We start from the raw sequence: 21933 nt of genomic DNA on the forward strand, positions 1-21933 counted from the left end.
ATATTATACTTTGAACCGGAGGACTTCAAAAGTGGGAACATTCAAAAATATCTTGGACCACCAACGATGATTTCTGAGTAAGGTGTTCGGTAAGGTTAAAAGAGAAGCAAAATAAATTTGTGCACGAACAATAAACAGCGTAACACTGAGCCGGTCGAAGAGTTTAACGAACCCTATTACTGGGGATGCAGTGTTTAATGCTTGCGGTGTGGAAATTTGAGTTGGGAGTTGTAGATGAGGATTTGGGGATATGGGGAGTTTGGAGGTGTGGAGATGGGTACGAGTTGGAAATATTGGTGGCGTCTAGGAATATGGGGATATAAGGTTATGGGTGATGTGGGATAGGGGGACGTAGGGATATTGGGGCGTAGGAATATTGGGACGTAGAGATATTGGGGCGTAGAGATATTGGGGCGTAGGAATATCGGGACGTAGGGATATGGGAACGTAGGAATATTGGGGCGTAGAGATATCGGGACGTAGAGATATTGGGACGTAGGAATATCGGGACGTAGGGATATGGGAGCGTAGGAATATTGGGGCGTAGGGATATTGGGGCGTAGAGATATCGGGACGTAGAGATATTGGGGCGTAGGAATATCGGGACGTAGGAATATTGGGGCGTAGGAATATTGGGGCGTAGAGATATCGGGACGTAGAGATATTTGGGCGTAGGAATATCGGGACGTAGGGATATTGGGGCGTAGAGATATCGGGGCGTAGAGATATCGGGACGTAGAGATATTGGGGCGTAGGAATATCGGGACGTAGGGATATGGGAACGTTGGAATATTGGGGCGTAGGGATATTGGGGCGTAGAGATATCGGGACGTAGAGACATTGGGGCGTAGGAATATCGAGACGTAGGGATATGGGAACGTAGGAATATTGGGGGGTAGGAATATTGGAACGTAGAGATATTGGGACGTAGAGATATTGGGACGTAGGAATATCGGGACGTAGGGATGTTGGAACGTAGAGATATTGGAACGAAAAGGTATTGGAACGTAGAGATATTGGGACGTAGAGATATCAGGATGTAGGGATATTGGGGTGTAGAGATATCAGAACGTAGGCATATGGGGACGTAATGATGTCGAGACACATGGATTCTGAGGCGTAGAGATATGTGATATGTAAGTATAAGAATCTAAGACATATGCTATGTACCTATACATGCTACTAATCACATAAAAATCTAGATATTCATGAATTAATAACAACATGCATATTAATACAGCACACATGTTTCGCCTCTACATATGACCGCAAAATAGAAAGTTCAATTCTGCCCCTATGAAGTTCAACTTCGTCACAATCTTCAAATTTCACAAAATATCAGAGTACCAATAAATAAAAATAATCACGCACATAAAATAAAAATATTAAAAATGAGAAGAACAATACCGAAGTCGAGTCGTAGAGAAGAGAACGATATCCAAGTAACACCGTGTCAGAAAATCCAAAAGAAGGGTGCACAGGTCGGATCGATTCGGTTCCGTAGATCGAGAAAGTTCGATCGTTTCGGATTCGCGATAACACCGTCGGCTAAAGCCGCGATGATCGAAGCGAATAATCGTGTCGAAAATAAAAAATTGATCGCGGGCAATGACGGATCGTAGTCGATTTTCGTAGTCGGTCCACGACGAAGACCACGAAGAGACTGATCGGTCCGCTGGTTCATCGGTCCTGGACCGCTTGCCGCGACATTTATATTTAACTTTGGCGTCGCTCGACTTTCGGCTTGGGTTTACGCTCCGCTCCGCGATTCCGCTTAGCGTTCCCGTTCTACATTTCCTCGTCCCTTTGCCTCGCTTTCGCCCTCGATCATCCCTCTTTTCGCCGCTGCCCGCCCTCGCCTACACTCGCTTCCCAACCGCGATCACGCGTTTCCGTTTTATTATCGTCGCTGAGGTAACATCGAGAACGCGTCTTTTCACTATAAGTCGAATCTTCATCGCTTTCTATCATCTCTTCTAGGTTTTTGAACACGCAGGGGGGTCTGAACGTTGGGAGTTGGAGGAGATTGCGAGGTTTTGGGGTGAGGACGTGGGGATTTGAAGGTTTTGGGAGCTTGGAGATATTGGGATTTGAAGGTTTTGGGGTTTTGGAGATATTGGGATTTGAAGGTTTTGGGGTTTTGGAGATATTGGGATTTGAAGGTTTTTGGGACTTTGGGAGCTTGGGAATTTGGGAGTTTGAGAACTTGGGGAGTTTGGGATCTGGAGATCTTGAGATCTGGAAGTTTGGGAATTTGGGAATTAGGGACCTTGCGAATTTGGAATTTTTGGAATTTGGGAACTTGGAGTATCTGGGATCTTGGAAATTTAGAAATTTGGGACTTTGGGATTTTGAGAGCTTGGAATCTTGGAGATTTTGGGATCTTGAGATCTTGGAAATTTGAGAGCTTGGAATCTTGGGATCTTGGGATCTTGAGATCTTGGAAATTTGAGAGCTTGGAATCTTGGGATCTTGGGAATTTGAAAATTTTGGAATCTTAGGATCTTGGGATCTTGAGATCTTGGAAATTTGAGAGCTTGGAATCTTGGGATCTTGGGAATTTGAAAATTTTGGAATCTTGAGAATTTTCGAACTTAGAAAACTTGTACTCTTGAGAACTTAAAAACTTGAGAATGTAGAATTTCGAAAATCTGAAATAACCTGTGGTAAAATGATTATATGTAGCTTGACGAAATAACAACGTGCGAGTGTTACTACCGGAAGTTGACAGTTGGAACCTCCTGCACGAAATGGACGATTGCCTTGACCTCTTTACATTCGCACGAGAACCTAATTTTATCCATTTTCCACGATAAACATTCAGGTTCCTCCACTTTTTTAAATACTACGATATTGAGTTACTGAAAGTATCTAACTTGGTACAGTGGTATATAATTAAATTTGATATTAATTTAATAAAACAACGTATAGTTTTTTTTAGATAGACATCATCTTTAAAATTAGATGAGCAATTTTTATTTTTGAAGCATTTATAAAATGGAGTTATATTAAATGTTACTTAAATTTAATTTGTAGAGTAATAGGAAAGCATGTATTTTATTGTTAAGTTAACAATTGAATAAGTTAAAAATGTTATACAAATTATGGTTGCATGTTCCATTTTTTACGTTACTATTTTGGAAACGGTATTATTAACGCCATCTGGAGATCAGAGTGGAAACTTTAAAAAATAAATGATTTCACATATTGTTTATAAAAAAAAATAATTGTAAAAATCGTTCTCAATATATTCACACATAAAAGTGTAATAATTAACAAAAATTTTGTAGGCAACCCGTGAAAGATTCATAAAAAGATGAAAACTACAGCTTTAACAAATTAACTAAAAGATAATTGCAAAAATAAAATTAATTGCAAAATGAAATAAAATTTACATTTGGAAGCTTCAAAGTTAATAAAAACACGAATTTCAATAGGAAAAATAGTAATTGAATAATTATTTATTAAAAAATAAAAATAAAAATTAATAACAACTTATAATTAATAACTTATTATTACAATTCACATAAAAATATAACAAGAAAACAAGAAATTGTTACTTGAAAAATAAAAAAATACATGAATTTAATACGTATAATAATAATTTAACAATAAATTATTGCAAAATTGAAATTATAGTTAAAAACATCTTATAATTTATAATTATTTTATATCACACGAAAAATATAATTTAAACCGATATTTATTGTCCGATCGGTGATTAGTATAAAAAACGTAAATAATTGTAACAACAAAAGTATTAACAAATAGTTGCAAAACCAAAAATTAACAAAATGTACGTAATTAATGCAATTTCAGGTAAGTTTCCGTAATTGGCTGAATTTCCGTGCATATGATTGGCCGATTGCATTATTGGCTGATTGTTGTCCAATAGTTTGCATTCGAGCAATGTCGAACCTCGTCAGTCTTATTGAAGGTATCGAGGAGGTCGGACCCGTCACGTCAACACTCACTGGTACGAGTCAACGATCCGTACAATGGATTTATAATTTATTACTGTGTTATATAGTGTTCTAATACTAGTGCTTAGTGTATTTTAAATAATATTTGTGCATAAATACGGGAATTAAAAATACGATTTATGGTGTGTTTCGTGATGTGTCATAGTGTTTAATAATGGGTTACTACATGTAATGGGGCATGCATATACGGATATTTTAACACGTTTTATGGTGTGCTACTGTATTTATTATCGTGTTTTATGGTGCATTACTGCATTTATTATGGTGTTTTATGGTGTATTACTACAAGTGACTGTGCATACATATATGGATATTTTAATGGATTTTACGGTGTTATTTGTGACATGTCATGGTGTTTAATAGTGCATTACAACAAGTGATTGTGCATGTATATACGGATATTTTAACACGTTTTATGGTGTGGTGCTTGAATTATTATGGTGTTTAATCGTGTATTACTACAATTAATTGTGCATGCATATACGGATATTTTTTGGCGCGCTTTCTCGGGTTTACAAGTGACTGCGCATGCGTGGGCGGCCATATTAGTGCATTTCGCGGGTGGTTGCTTACGTGCTTTGACATAATTGTGCAAGTGTTTTAATGGGTTTATGGTGTGTTACGACATAATTTAATAAATGTTTTAGTGGGTTTATGGTGTAGTTATATACGAGTTTTGATATTATTTAATAAATGTTTTAATGGATATGTGGTGTAGCTACATACGAGTTTTGACATGATTTAACAAACGGTTTAATGAATGCGTAGTGTAGTTACCTATGAGATTTGACATATTTTTACAAATAATTTACTGTGCTTTGTGGTGTAGTTGCATACTTATTTTAACCTACTTTTGCAAATGATTTGACGTATTTAATGGTGTGGTTACCTACGTGCTTTGACATATTTTTTCAAACTTGATATCATGTTTTGTGTAACGTATAGTTCTGTGTAGTAGTTGTTTGTGTTGCATGCATATGTTTATACGTTGAATATCAGCAAAATCAGAACTGCTTATTTACTGCATGTCTGCATGACAAATTTAAAAGTGTACATTTTGAAAAATGCGAAATATTCAAAGATGATTAATCGTTGTGATTGCTGTGCTTACAGAAGGACAAGGACCGATCCAAGGGACAAGGAACCGAATCCTGACCATACAAGTGCGACCAATCCTGACCATACAACTACAGTCAATCAATCCTGGATCTCTGAGATGACTCTGGACTGCTACCTGATTAGACAATCGATCGATGGGTCAACCTGAGATGCGATTTGAGCGGTGTATGTCTGCGATCGGTGAGTCGCATGCTTTACGATTCCTCCGGTTCCCATCATGTCGTAGGACGAATGGTCCGAAGCGACACGGGAACTGGTTGTATTTTATATTTTTGAGCGAGCATAGTGACCACGACTGTACGATCGTGTAAAATTCGTACACACTGTTTATTTTATTTATTAGATCAGGTTAGGGTTTTCTTGTACATCGCGCTTTAACTTCTTTGCAATTTGAAATTAAAATTAGTATATAGAAGTCGGATGACCCTCCGATTTCACAGTAGTTGTCGAGTCACTTTTATAAAGTTATAGAGTCACTTTCAATTTTTACGTACACGTGAAAATTTTTTAAATAAATGTACAAGAAAGTATCGCGAGAAACAGATTTCGATATCAAAGTTATTTACGAATGTTTGAGTCATTTAGAAATTTACTTTGATATCACAAATCTGTTAAAAATGAAACTACCGATATACTTAGATTTTTGCAAAGTGATCTTCCATTTTCCATTTTGAACATTTTTTAAAGTTAGAGTCAATTTTTGCTGGAAGACACTTTATTAGCATGTTTCTAATCATGTTTTTAGCTCAGGATTTTCAGCACACATGAAGAAAACTGGTAGGTCAAAATACATGTGGCCGTGTTCATTTTTATGCTCTAAATTCATGCGCGTGCTTAGTTGCTACTCGCATGAGTTAGGGCAGGTGGACACGGTTTAGTTTTAAGATGTTTTGGCGATCGACAAATTGACAGTGAATTATCGACACAAGTTACACGTGTGTGTGTGGTTAGGTCGTGGACCTTGTGTCGATTAAACTATAGATTTATTTTTTAAATTTTGCAAAATTCTATTTGAAAATGCATACAAAATGCAAGTCGAGTCATTTGAAAATGCATACAAAATGCAAGTCGAGTCATTTGAAAATTATATAAAGTGAATAAGTTAGAAACTTGTATGAGTAGTTTAAATTATTACATGTACATATTACATTGAATATTCTAAAGAATAAGAAATATGTTCACTGTCGATTGTCGATCGATTTCAGCAAAAAGGTATGAACTTAGAGTGTGAATGTAGTATTGAACTCGGGTGTCGGAGACGTCCCGGGACGTACTCCCTAGGATTAGGCTTTTTTGCACCCGGGTGGTATGTGTGAGAACCGTGGAGTGTGTTTTTGTGAGAATGGACTTTGCAATTTTTTAAATATAGCGATAGGCAGGCAGGTAGCTTACTTCTGGTGTGAATGAGTTAGTTTTAAGTAGGTAGGGCCAGAGCAAGCTTTCACGTTTCTCTGTCCTCCTCTCTCACACGTGAGATGCTTGCATCTGGGGGGTTCACGAAAAATCGAGAAGAGAAAAATATTAAATATGAATTTATTTAATATTCTCTTGAACTCGATTGTTCGTTCAGGCCAGGCCTTTTAGTTTGTAAGTCGCAGTCGGGTTCTAGATCCGACTGCAAAAATGAAGTATACAGTGAAGTGAAGTGCAGTGAAATAAAATATTCTGCTCGGACATTCTTTTACGGACAGCGCATTCTAAGAATCGCTGGTCGTATTTTTATTTTGAGTAATTATTTTTCTTACCAAACTAACTACTACATAAAATTTCGATTTTGTTATCGATCGAAATAAATGGATAGTGGTACAATTTTATTTCTATAAAATTATCTGCTATCTGTTTATGGAGATTGATAGCGAAATCGAAAATTTACGTAATTGAAAACTAAGAATGTCCGAGTTACCGTAAAATTTCGCGAGTGATTTTTGTGAGGCTTTGCCGAAGAAAGAAGAGGCTATATGCCGAAGAGCCCCGGCAAAGTTGCCAAAGAAGAGGGGAACTATTAATGGCTGTCCATCTTAGGATTCTAAGATGGACAGTCATTTTGTCACTATGCTCGCTATTATTTTTTTCTATTTTACATGTGTTTTTTTTACGGTACAAAAGTATCGTTTAACGCGTTTTGCTCGAATTTCGAGCACACGATTTTATTTCGCGACTTTATTTCGATTTTTCAGGTCTTTTTATTGCATTTTCTATTTATACAAATTTTGCCTGGGGTAATATTTCCCTCCTTTGCTTAATTTTCTATTTTTGGGTGGGGTAAAGTAGAATTTCTCCCCTTTGCTTAATTTTCTATTTTTGGGTGGGTAAAATAATATTTCACTCCTTTGCTCAATTTTCTATGTTAATAAAGTTTTGTCTGTTTCAGCATTTAATTTTTGATAAATTCTTACATTGTTCTCCTTTCTCAAATTTCTGTGTTAATAAATTTTTGTCTGTTTCAGAATTTAATTCTTGGTAAGTTCTTACATTGTTCTCTCCTCTCAAATTTCTATGTTAATAAATTTTTGTCTGTTTCAGCATTTTGATAAATTCTTACATTGTTCTTTCTTTTCAAATTTCTGTGTTAATAAATTTTTGTCTGTTGTAGAATTTAATTTTTGGTAAGTTCTTACATTGTTCTCTCCTCTCAAATTTCTTTATTAATAAATTTTTGTGTTTCAGAATTTAATTATTGGTAAGTTATAATGTTCTCTCTTCTCAAATTTTTGTGTCAATAAATTTTTGTCTATTGTAGAATTTAATTTTTGGTAAGTTCCTACATTGTTCTCTCCTCTCAAATTTCTATGTTAATAAATTTTTGTGTGTCTCAGAATTTAATTTTCGGTAAGTTATCATATTCTCTCTTCTCAAATTTTTGTGTAATAAACTTTTGTCTGTTTCAGCATTTGATTTTTGGTAAGTTACTGCATTAGTTTTACATTAATTCCGAGCTTGTGGGAGGATGGGTGGGCTCGGGCGCAGGTTTTTCGTCACGACATGTGGCGAAAAGCTTGCGCAAATTGTAAGTGCCTTTTGTTCTAATTTGCACTCATTTTTACGACAATTTTTTAACTTGTTACATATTAGCTTGTAGTAATAGCCTATCATTTTTATTGTCAATTGCTCGAAACTTAAAAGAAAGTTCTTCCAACTTTCTTCTTTAAACTTTTTCTTTACAAAGTTTTAGATTATACGAGTGCAATTTTAGAACAAAAGGCACATTTAGGGCTTTTATTATAAGTATTGTAGTATGCGTGAGTGTGTGAAAATGTGAGTGCAGGATGCAGGACTTCTCATCGTGGGATCATAGAGTTTTCCAAATTCTAAATGATTTTATTTTTCGTTTAGATTTCAAGACTTTTCCTGTTTTATTTCTTGCTTCGAAATTTTCAACGCTCCTCACTATTTTATTTTTTCCCTGTTTTATTTTATTATTTGATTGGTTTTTAATGCTTGTACTTTGATTCCAGTTTCTCTTTCATTTCAGTTGCACTTCCATTTCCTGCGTCAATATTATTTCGAGTTTTTTGATCATCTCATCTTTCCCATTCGGTTTTGAAGTTTTTAATTTCTTGGGGTTTTTATTTCAGATTTGAGATTATCAAACTTGAGATTTTCAAAAAGCTCCGTGACTTTATTTCAAGCTTTGAAGTTTCCAAATCTCTTCGTCTTCTTATTTTGGAGTTGAGGTTTTCAAAATCGTAATTTCATTTCGGATTTTAAGGTTTTGAAAACCTACGATTTCGATATTACAAGACTTTCATTTCGAATAGAGAGAGATTTCATTCCTTGAACCTTCAATTTTCTGTCTTAATTACTTTTGTCTGTTTCAGGTTTTTATTTTAAGTAAGTAAGTAGTGCTTCCTATTTGTCTTAATTACTTTTGTATGTTTCAGGTTTTAATTTCAAGTAAGTAATTCAATGATCTATGTTTCTCTAATAACATTTGTCTGTTTCAGATTTTTATTTTAAGTAAGTAATGTTTCATATGTGTCTTAATTATTTTTGTATGTTTCAGGTTTTAATTTTAAGTAAGTAATTCAATGATCTATGTTTCTCTAATTACATTTGTCTGTTTCAGATTTTTATTTTAAGTAAGTAATGTTTCATGTGTGCCTTAATTATTTTTGTATGTTTCAGGTTTTAATTTCAAGTAAGTAATTTAATTATCTATGTTTCTCTAATTACATTTGTCTGTTTCAGATTTTTATTTTAAGTAAGTAATGTTTCATATGTGCCTTAATTATTTTTGTATGTTTCAGGTTTTAATTTCAAGTAAGTAATTCAATGATTTATGTTTCTCTAATAAAATTTGTCTGTTTCAGATTTTTATTTCAAGTAAGTAATTTATTGTTTGATATGTGTCTAATAAAATTTGTCTGTTTCAGATTTTTATTTCAAGTAATTCATTGTTTCATTTTTGTCTTAATTACACTTGTCTGTTTCAGATTTTCATTTCAAGTAAGTAATTCAATGTTTCCTATGTGTCTAATTACATTTTCTGTTTCAGATTTTTATTTTAAGTAAATAATTTAGTTATTCATATTGTATGTTTCAGGTTCACATTTTATGTAAGTAATTTTTAATGTTTTATTTGAGTCTTAATTATTTTTGTATGTTTCAGGTTTTAATTTTATTTAAGTAGTTTTTAATGATTGATATTTGTCTTAATTATTTTTGTATGTTCCAGGTTTTAATTTCAAGTAAGTAATTTTTAATGTTTTATTTGTCTCTTAATCATTTTTGTATGTTTCAGGTTTTTATTTTAAGTAAGTAATTCAATGTTTCATATATGTTTTAATTATGTTTGTCTGTTTCAGATTTTTATTTTATGTAAGTAATTTAATTATTTGTATGTGTCTTAACCACATTTGTGTTTCAGATTTTTATTTTAATAATTCATGTTTGTCTTAATTTCATTCAGATATTTCATGTTTTATTTTAATTAGGTATTGAAAAGTTTCATATGTGTCTTAATTATTATACATTTTTATATTACAGATTCAGATTGTAAGTAAGTAATTGAATATTTCCCAAGTACATTGTTATTTTATTTGCGTATTTTTATCGAGTCCACTCGAGTTTTATTTCACTTTTATTCCATAAATGTTAATATGCATTTGAATGTTAGCATGAATTGTGCATGCCCAAACATTTTAATGTTACTAGTCTTGCATTTGCTTCGGTGTCTCCTCCATTCATTGTTACACCTAATTATTTTATAGGTAATGAATTGGTCATCATTGAAGACTTCCTTCGAGGGATTTCATCGATGGATGCGCTAATTTTAAATTAGTTTTAAGTTGCGCACAAAATATTGTAATATTATTATAGTATGAATGATGTGTGAAATGTGTATACACGAAGATTGAAGACATCGCTCGAAGACATCGCTCGAAAACATCGTGGGATCATCGAGGGATGCGTGCCTTAGTTTTAAGTCGATTAAGCTTTAAGTTAGTTTTAAGTTGTATGCTCGTGGGCGGGCGGGTGGGTCCCTGTAAGTACCTTTCATTCCAACTTGCACTCATCTTCACAATTCTCAATCTTTGTACGCGTTAGCTTGTAGTATACTCAGTTATTTTTTGTCAATTGTTCCGAACCCAAGTGGATCATTGGGGGTTCATAGTGCTGTGAACACGCGGCAGAGGTGAGCTGCAAGTGCTGGTGTAGCGCCAGGGACACATCTCTGCGGGGCCGATCGATTGATGAACCATCTCGATCTGCCGCCTCACGGCAGGGGTTTCCTCTCTGCGGTCAGACTTGCTTTAAACGCAAGCGGGGAGAAATGGGAGACCCTCCGCGGATGTGTCACTCGTTCTCATCAGTATTTTCGGTTCATCTCTGTCTCGTGGTTCACGTAAGTCACTATGGACTACCCTTTGACCCATGGAAGGCGAGGTTCACTTGGCGAAAAATACTGATCCCCTTTTTTCACAGAAAGTTCTTCTAACTTTCTTTTCTTTTTGTCAGAAAGTTCTTCTAACTTTCTTTTCTTCTAATAGAAAGTTCTTCTAACTTTCTTCCCTTTGCTTTTGAATTCGTCATAGATCATATGAGTGCAATCTTAGAATGAAAGGTACCGTGCGGCGTTTAGAATAAGTTAAGCGTATGTGTGTGGGGCCCCATGCAATTAGTATTAAGTTAATATATGTGTGTGTGTGTGTGATACAAGTTCTTTGCTGGATTGTGGTAAAGAACTTGTATATGCGAGCCTATGAGCTAAGTAGAGTCAGAACTCATTTATCCTTCTGATAAATGAGGTTGCATTTGGAGGGTGGAAGGGATTTGGAGTTAGGGTGGGTCACTATCGTAGCCACCTCCACGTGGTGTGACCCGGTAATCGGTATAGTTCTCTAAAGATTTTTTAGTCTTTAGAAAACTATACCGAGCTGAGAGCTACGGATTTATTTCGCGATTGTCTTTAAAATATTTCAGTCCTTTGCCTGATTTTCTATGTTAACAAATTTTTGTCTGTTTCAGAATTTAATTTTTTGTAAGTTATGTTAAGTGCATTAGTTTTATTCTAATTCCGAGCTGTGGGAGGACAGGGTGGGCTCGGGCGCAGGTTTTTCGTCACGATATGTGACGAAAAACTTGCGCAAATTGTAAGTGCCTTTTGTTTTAACTTGCACTCATCTTGACAATTTTTTAACTTGTTAGATATTAGTTTGTAGTAGTAACCTATCATTTTTATTAACAGTTGCTTTAAAATTAAAAGAAAGTTCTTCCAACTTTCTTCTTTTACTCTTTTCTTTACTTACTTTTACATTATACGAGTGCAATTTTAGAACAAAAGGCACATTTAGGGCTTTAATTTTATGTAAGTGTTTTCAATCTTCCATATTTGTCTTAATCATTTTTGTATGTTTCAGGTTTTAATTTTATGTAAGCAACTTATTTATTCATATATGTGTTAATTGTACTTTTCTGTTTCAGGTTTTTAGCGAGTCGATTCGAGGTTTATTTAATTTTTATTCTGAAAATGTTAATATAAATTTAAATGTCAGCATGAATTATTGATACACCTATTTATTCTATAGGTAATAGGTCATCACTGAAGACGTCAATCATCGTGGGATCATCGTGGGATCATCGTGGGATCTTCGTGGGATGCGTGCGTTAGTTTTAAGCTAATTTTATGCGTGCGTTAATTCTAAGTTAAGTGTGCTCGTGGGCAGGGCGGGTGGGTCCTTGTAAGTACCTCTCATTCCAACTTGCACTCATCTTCTCAATTCTCAAACTTTGTACGCGTTAGCTTGTAGTATACCCACTTATTTTTTGTCAATCGTTCTGCGCCCAAGTGGATCATTGGGGGTTCATAGCGCTGTGAACACGCGGTAGAGGTGAGCTGCAAGTGCCGGTATAGCACGAGTGATATTCTTTGCCCGGCGGGGCGGATCGGGGTTGGCACCTCTCATACTCTGATGTGCCTCCCCGACCCGCCGCCATTCTGCCAAGGGGCATCACGGTCTGGGTATCCTCTCTGTGGTAAGACGCGAGAGCGCTGGGGGAAATGGGAACCCTCCGCCAACTGGGGTGTATCACTCGTTCTTGCCAAAGGTATCTTCGGTTCATCTTTGCCGTCGTGGTTCACGTAAGCCACTATGGACTACCCTTTGACCCATGGAAAGCAAGGTTCGCTTGGCGAAAAATAATGGTCCCCTTTTTTCACAGAAAGTTCTTCTAACTTTCTTAGCTTCTTTGCGAAAGTTCTTCTAACTTTCTTTTCTTCCCCTTTGCTTTTTGAATTCGTCATAGATTATTTGAGTGCAATCTTAGAATGAGAGGTACCGTGCGGCGTTTAGAATAAGTTAAGCGTGCGTGTGTGGGATCCCTTGCGATTAGTATTAAGTTAATGTACGTGTGTGTGTGTGTGATACAAGTTCTTTACTGGATTGTGGTAAAGAACTTGTATATGCGAGCCTATGAGCTATGTAGAGTTAGAACTCATTTATCCTTCTGATAAATGAGGTTGCATTTGGAGGGTGGATGGGATTTGGAGTTAGGGTGGGTCACTATCGTAGCAACCTCCTCGTGGTGTGACCTGGTAATTGATATCGTTTTCTAAATATTTTTAATGAATTTTAGAAAACGATATCGAGCTAATAGCTACGAAATACTTAGACTATTTTTTTATTTATTTCACATTTTCTTTGTCGAAAATATTTTGGACTGAAAATATGTGCCCGCTAAATGCATCTATGTCATATGTTATAAATTTTGTTATATATTATAAGTTCTAACATAAATTCTAATATAAATTCTGCATAATGTAAGTTTTAATATATATTCGTGTTACATATTATGGGTTCTACATTTATCTAAATGAAAAAATTTTACAATTTTTATAATAAAATACGGAACTTTGGAAAACTAAATAAGAGCATATAAGAAAAACTTTAATATGCATAAAAATTATTTAAAATTCATAATGATTTGGCAAAGTCAAAACACTGCAATTAATCTTGCACTCCGATGTAATTGAAATTGAATATGATTCATAATAAGTAGAATCACTTTTTAAATTTTTTCGAAAACGGAGCATGTAGCGTCATCTCTCCGGCGAACAGGGTCAACTACAAGCTTTTGAAATTATAGTTTCATTAAATTCTACACACTGTTGTCAGATGGCAGTGTCTCATTTCAGTAAAAATTAATATAGTTGATTTTATTAGCTTAATGAATCGAATTACATCAGAGTACAAAAGTAACTTCAAATTGTTTTAACTTTATTAAACAATTATCAATTTTTAACCATGTAGTATTTACCATCTAGTGGTAAAATATGGGAACTAATTAAAGTACAGTTTCAGGAGCGTATAGTTTGGCCTGTTCACCGGGAGATCGCGCCACATGCTCCATTTTCCTAATAATTCAGTAAGTATCGATTTTATTGATTAATATGCTATGTGTTTATTGTACATTTATTATTATTGATTTTGTGCTGTTCGCAATATGTTACGTAGGTCCGAGGATGTGGGTTATGTGTCCAGAACAATTCATACTGCGCCCTGTCGATAGTGCAGGGAGTGAAATGAGAATGGTAAAGAATTTTCTTTTGTATCGCCAAAAATAATTTTTAAAGATATCTTCTTTTGCAGATAAGAACGTAGTAGCTGATTTGGTGAAATCTAATTTTTTACAATTCAACGCGTGGGAGCTCAACGCATGGGAACTCAACGCATAGGAATTCAGCGCATAGGAATTCAATGCATAGGAACTCAACACATAGGAATTCAACGCATAGGAATTCAACGCATAGGAACACTACGCATAGGAACACTACGCATAGGAATACTACGCATAGGAACACTACGCATAGGAACACTACGCATAGGAACTGTACGCGTAGGAACTCTACGCATAGAAACTCAATGCATAGGAACTCAACGCATAGGAATTCAACGCATAGGAATTTAACGCGTGGTAATTTAACGCGTGGTAATTCAGTGCGTGGTAATTCAGTGCGTGGTAATTCAGAGCGTGGTAATTCAATGCGTGGGAACTCAACGCGTAGAAATTTTTAACGCGCGGAAATTTAACGTGTGGAAATTCAACGCGTGGTAATTCAATGCGTGAGAACTGAACGCGCAGGAATTTTTAACGCGTGGGAATTCGACGCGTAGAAATTTTTAACGCTTGGAAATTTTTGACGCGTGGAAATTTAATTCGTGGAAATATAACCCGTGGAAATTTAACGCGTAGGAACTTAACGCGTGAGAAAGTAAAGCATTTTCTATTTCCTTGTTTCCTCACTCCATCACAAGATGTCGCCACCGTTACATTTAACCCACGCTTCACTACAAAATAAAAAAAACCGACAAAAATAATCTCCGTAGTGCATTTTTAACTCACCAGATATTGATTTAGAATTGTACTCTCTTCGACTCCCAGGCGAATTTAGATATTTCATCACTTTAATTGCTCATGTAATATTTAAGCACAGTAGTCCCCCAAAAGATATTCTATCTTCAAATATTATTAACTTACATCAATTCAATGTATAACATAATAAAATCTAAAAAGTTCTAATTTTATCTCCGTAAGTTCAATTGCAAAAGTAAAAGTACTATCTATCTCCGATGCAAGTTATATTGAAATATTTTATAGCATACCATCGCTTATCGATCTATTTCCAGTTGCAGTTATTTAACTCGATCGTTTTGCCGAACTTTGTTGCATCCCTGCCCTGTTTGGAAATCGTCCAAAGTTAAACTGCATCCGGCGAAGTTCCATTTCTACTTTACGGATAAGTCAAATAAAACGACGTCATATTCGAATCATTTTTTAATACTCGCAGTTAAAGCAGAAGGAGCAAAATATATTTTATACTCTTGGCTAGTTTCGATTCCGGCGAAAACCACGCGTTAAATTTCTACGAGTCAAATTTCTACGCGTTGAGTTCCCACGCATTGAATTACCACGTCTTAAATTTCCACGCGTTAATAATTTCTGCGCGTTGAGTTCCCAGGCATTGAATTACCACGCGTTAAATTTCCACGCGTTAAAAATTTCTGCGCGTTGAGTTCCCAGGCATTGAATTACCACGCGTTAAATTTCCACGCGTTAAAAATTTCTGCGCGTTGAGTTCCCACGCATTGAATTACCACGCGTTAAATTTCCACGCGTTAAAAATTTCTGCGCGTTGAGTTCCCACGCATTGAATTACCACGCGTTAAATTTCCACGCGTTAAAAATTTCTGCGCGTTGAGTTCCCACGCATTGAATTACCATGCGTTAAATTTCCACGCGTTAAAAATTTCTGCGCGTTGAGTTCCCACGCATTGAATTACCACGCGTTAAATTCCCACGCGTTAAAAATTTCTGCGCGTTGAGTTCCCACGCATTGAATTACCACGCGTTAAATTTCCACACGTTGAGTTCCTATGCGTTGAGTTCCTATGCGTTGAATTCCTATGTGCTGAGTTCCTATGCGTTGAGTTCCAATGCTTTGAATTCCTATGCGTTGAGTTCCTATGCTTTGAATTCCTATGCGCTGAGTTCCTATGCGTTGAATTCCTATGCGTTGAATTCCTATGCGTTGAATTCCTATGCGCTGAATTCCTATGCGTTGAATTCCTATACGTTGAATAGACTCCGTAATACTTCGAATTAATTAAAAGAGACTTTCCACGGTTCTCCGACAAGCAAATGAGCACCGTAAAAATATTTAAGAACATCTCAGGAAGCTTCACGACCACTTGAAATTTTATCGTTCGTCTAGTCCCATCGGATTTTACGAGTCCGAATTTTACGATAAGCAGTCTCCTTTCCTTTCGTAATCTCTAGACGGAAGAATATTTAAAAACTATTTCCCGTACAAAAACTCCCGAATTAAAGAACAGTCTCCATAAAAATTCATCGATCGATGTCGAAGCCCGAAGCAATTTTCCGGAAACCGAGACGGTGCGAAAATCGAGGAAACTGTCGAAATGGCTGGTGATCATTCTTCGTTTCAAAACGGCAAATACGAGTCCCTGTTGTCCTGTGGGGACTATAAGCCGCTGGTCCAGACTCTTCTTTCCGCGGCTCAAGAACGGATGATGGAGCGCCGAGACGCCGGCGAAAATGGCGGATAAACGAGACTCTGCGTGATTTGTGGACTGCTTATTCCGCGCGATCGTCGCATTTATTTCGACGAACTATGTCGTGATCGATTTCGAATGGATTTGAAGAATGCCTGAGGCCAAGATACTGTCTCCAAGATTTTATAGCATTTTATAAAGGCTCTTAGAATTTGATATTTGATTTGAGGTCTTTGAAACTCTTGGAGTAAAAAAAATTCGTAAATGTATAAATTGTATAAATTTCTATAAATTCTTTCTTTTTTTGTATAATTTTTTATGTTTTAGGTACAATGTGGTCACTTTTCGTTCTAAAGCAATGGAGAAGTACATTAATTTATTGTAGCCATTAAATTATGTAATCATTAAATTAACATAGATATTAAGCCATAAATATAAAATTTGTAAAAAATATTTTACCCACAAGCTGAACTACATTGACTATTTATTAATACTCAATTAATTTTTAAGCTAACTTAAATTTGAGTAATTTTTATTAATTTATTATTTTTTTCATTGAGTATTTAAAGTGTACAACATTTCAAATATTACTCATAAAGAAATTGTGTAAAATTGCTTCCTTTTACAGTGACTCCAAATTTACAAAACAGTGATTAAAAATTTCCTTTAATTTGTAAAACCTGTAATTTTAAGAAGAGTAACAGGTAATAAAATTCTGTAGAATATCAATTAACTTTCAACAAGTTAACACTCGATTCCCGACGCGAGAACACGAGCCAAATTATCGCGGAAGATTGATACCCGCGATACCACATTGTTGGAAGTAATTAATAATTATCGGTGACCGAGAAAATTATTCACTATTATGGTAATAGCAATTAAATGATCGCGCATGCAGGTTAGCACCACGCGAATTTTCCACAAAGCGGATCTCTAAGCTTTTGTCAATTTGCATACAGTCTGGTTTGTTATCGTCCACGGTACAAGGGAGCGTAACGAGAGACGACAGAAAAAGGCTACTGATAATCGAACTGCAGTTAATTGTATCCCTTGTATCGGTTAATTGAAAGGGAACGTACAATAGTGAAAGAGGAAAACTACCTTTCGATGTGCAGCGGAGTTTCATTATATTGCTTTGGATAGGGCAAGCTCGGTTAATGCGTCAGTATGGTGCAGTGATACAACGAGTAGTGATTTGGAGAGCATGGTGATACAATGTGTGCTGATTTAGAACGCATGGGGATACAACGCGGATTTGGAGCACGGGATGAATTCGTGGGAGTTTTTGGGTTGCAATATATGGAAGTGGCGTTGAGATATGGCGCGTGGAAATTTAGGGCGTAGGAATTTAACGCGTAGGAATTCAACACGTGAGAAATTCAACGCGTGGGAAATTCTACACGTGAAAATTTGGCGCGTGAGAAATTCAACGCGTAAGGAATTTTACGCGTGAAAATTCGGTGCGTGAGAAATTCAGCGCGTGAAAGATTCAGCGCGTAGGAATTTAACGCGTGGAAATCCAACGCGTGGTAACTCAACGCGTGAGAAATTCAACGCGTGAGGAATTCTACGCGTGAAAATTTGGTGCGTGAGAAATTCTACACGTGAAAATTCGGTGCGTGAGAAATTCAACGCGTAGGAATTTAACGCGTGGAAATCCAACGCGTGGAAGTTCAACGCGTGGAAATCCAACGCGTGGAAATCCAACGCGTGGAAATCCAACGCGTGGAAATCCAACGCGTGGTAACTTAACGCGTGAGAAATTTAGCGCGTAAGAATTTATCGCGTGGAAATCCAACGCGTGGAAATCCAACGCGTGGTAACTTAACGCGTGAGAAATTCAGCGCGTAAGAATTTATCGCGTGGAAATCCAACGCGTGGAAATCCAACGCATGGCAACTCAACGCGTGAGGAATTCTACGCGTGAAAATTCGGTGCGTGAGAAATTCAACGCGTAGGAATTTAACGCGTAGGAATTTAACGCGTGGAAATCCAACGCGTGGTAACTCAACGCGTAAGAATTTATCGCGTGGAAATCCAACGCGTGGAAATCCAACGCGTAGCAACTCAACGCGTGAGAAATTCAACGCGTGAGGAATTCTACGCGTGAAAATTCGGTGCGTGAGAAATTCTACGCGTGAAAATTCGGTGCGTGAGAAATTGAACGCGTAGGAATCTAATGCGTGGAAATCCAACGCGTGGTAACTCAACGCGTGGTAACTCAACGCGTGAGAAGTTCAACGCGTGAGAAATTCAACGCGTAAGAATTCAACGCGTGAGAAATTCAACGCGTAGGAATTCAACGCGTAGGAATTCAGCGCATGGAAATCCAACTTGCAGAAACCCAAGGCATATAAATTTACTGCATAGAATCCCAAAATTCAATATTGCAACACTGATCAGTGATCCCTCTGCATAATCCATGCAAGTGAATGTAACGGCGGTAATATAACCGGAGTCTACTGTAGTTTATTTGGTATTCCATTAAGATTGCACCGGTTGCGAGTGCACATCTGTTAGATTCATCTTCATAATCATAGCTTCCCACGCTATTTGTAATGAACCATAATCACTGTTTATTCACGGCCACGCTGCAGTCGACTGGCATGTTCGTTCGCAAAGAGGATCAGTTTGTTTCGCTTAAACAAAGTAAATAGAGAGCTTGTTTGTATCAAACTTTGTAAATCCTGTATCTTGAATGTTCTCCTCTTTCCGCTACATCAAACATTCTCTGCTTGTATTTGCCTTATGCTTGTGTTTGCCTCATTGCTCGTAATTTTAAATCATTATCGAAGTGGAGAACCTAACCTCACTTTTGAAGATAAATTTTTAAATCATTCTTATAGTTATTAAATTATTTATGTAGGGGAATTATGCTTATTTACTTATATTTACTCTTGTCATACGATTCATACAATTTCATTTTTTAATTATCTTCAAGTTATGCTAATTTAACAAAATTGGTAAATATGGTATTTTAGGGGATAGATTTTCTGAAATATGTTTGTTGGAAATTATTGAGTTACGTTTTTACGAAGGAACTCGTGTAGTATATTAAGTTGCTTAATTTCCTTATTTTTTACTTATATTTGATACACAGTGTAGCGATACGTTTTCATTTTTACGCTAAAGCGAAGTTGAAGAGCGTAACCCAAGTTGCGGCAGTAATACATTCCCCCAACCATCCTTATTAGGGACTACTAAATTACTTATGTAGTACTTTGACGATAATTATCAAGTCAGCAACCCATTAAGCGAAGTGCGCTTCGACGAAGTCTCGACGTCGTTGAAATCTTTTTACCCTCTCTTTTTTTTCGGAATATGGAATTAAGCGGATATACCTGATACCCTCTGTTCCCTCCGCGTCTCGTTCCGCGCCAAAGCTTCCTCCAATGAGCTCAATTTGCCGATAGCGACGCTGAAAGCCGAAAAAAAGAAATATGATCGACGATCAGCACGCTTTGACACTCGTTCCGCGAACGGATTTTTTTGTCCGCGTTTCACGCGGATACAGCTGGCGAAACATAATTTTCGGATCACGTCAAACGGTGGTCCAACGAATTTGAAGCACTCCTCGCAGGTGTGCGGTATTTTATTAAACCCATATCACGCGTCACGGTCCAATTTTCCCTGCATTTTTCCTCTCCTCTTTTTTGTTCGCTCCCTGTCGCCAAAAAAAGGGAACACGAGTGATCGAAAATTGTTCCATCACCGCGAGTTAGTCGACTTGTAGCGCCATGAGATTCTTCTGTATTAAATGCGCAGCGACATGGCGGACTATAAGCAAAATGGCCGTCTCCTTCTCTCCTTCATTTTAACACATTGGGTTGCAAGCAAAAGCGCATTGCTATGTACAATTTGATTTTCAATTAGTCAAATGTTTTCTTCTGATCAGAATTTGCATGTTCCTTGTAATTGTATTAAATAATTTATTAATTTCTCTGTTGTTGAATGTTCTTTTTAATAAAAGTTTGTACATAATGATAGAGATAGAATGATGCAGTGTGCATGCATTAATAATTGCATTAGAAATATCTCTTAAATTTAACATTGGAAATACTTGCTGTTTATGTATGTACTTAAAGTATTACTTACGTGAAGACATTAATTAACTTCTTCGTTGTAGTTCTTTTTGATAAATGTTTGTACAGAATGATAGAGCTAGAATGATGAAGTGTGCATGCATTTATAATTGCATTTGGTGTCGCTGAAATTTTACATTGAAAATATTTGCAGTTTACGTATGCACTTAAAGTGTTACTCACGTGAAGACATGATACATCGAGAAAGTTCCAAGGTAAAAGAGAACGCGGATTTTTGAGAAATATAGGTCCGGTATCCTCACCCTAACATCAATCTCCATGATGCTGTACAAAACTGCTTTATCCAACCCACTTTCAGTATATTTTCCGTTCCATCGATTCTTTTCACAAACGATATCCATGCCTCTATCTACGGTCCATCATCGTGTATCGTACTAAGAAATAAAAACCACGACGTATAACTTTCCTTCGGGGTATTATTCGTTCGCTTCCGTTGATTGCCGTCAAACCGCATATTCAAGCATGCGGATATTCCGCGTCGAAGCGCAGCATTCGACGAAACATCCTCGAACAATGCTTCTGTCTTGAAAATTTCAATCGAACAAGCCTATCAACGGAGCTTAAAAAACGAGAGGTTTAAGCGGAGCTTTCATCCCCGTTTTGTCGTTGCGCCTACGCGTGTCACGTTCTTGTTTTCTTCCTTTTCGCGTGTTTCTCGATTCGTTAACAGACAATCGAGATTCGTAAGACAGTGTTTCTGTGCTTTTTCGTTGAAACACGGAGATTAAAAAAGCTTCGGGGGTTGACGTCGAAACGGAGAAAAGAGGAAACATGACGGGGAAGAAAAAATTCGGAAGAAACGAGCTACTAGAGAAAAGATTGGAAGAGGGAAGTTGCAATTCCATGCGTGGAAATTCTACGCGTCGTATTTCAACGCGTCGTAATTCCATGCGTGGAAATTTTACGCGTTGTAATTTCATGCGTGGTAATTCGACGCGTCAGTATCTCCACACATGGTAATTCGACGCGTGGTAATTTGACGCGTTACTATCTCCACGCGTGGTAATTCGACGCGTCAGTATCTCCACGCGTTGTAATTCGACGCGTTACTATCTCCACGCGTGGTAATTCGACGCGTTACTATCTCCACGCGTGGTAATTCGACGCGTGGTAATTCGACGCGTTACTATCTCCACGCATGGTAATTCGACGCGTTACTATCTCCACGCGTGGTAATTCGACGCGTCAGTATCTCCACGCGTGGTAATTCGACGC

The sequence above is a fragment of the Megachile rotundata genome, chromosome 9 (assembly GCF_050947335.1).
Source record: "Megachile rotundata isolate GNS110a chromosome 9, iyMegRotu1, whole genome shotgun sequence".
Taxonomy (NCBI): Eukaryota; Metazoa; Arthropoda; class Insecta; order Hymenoptera; family Megachilidae; genus Megachile; species Megachile rotundata.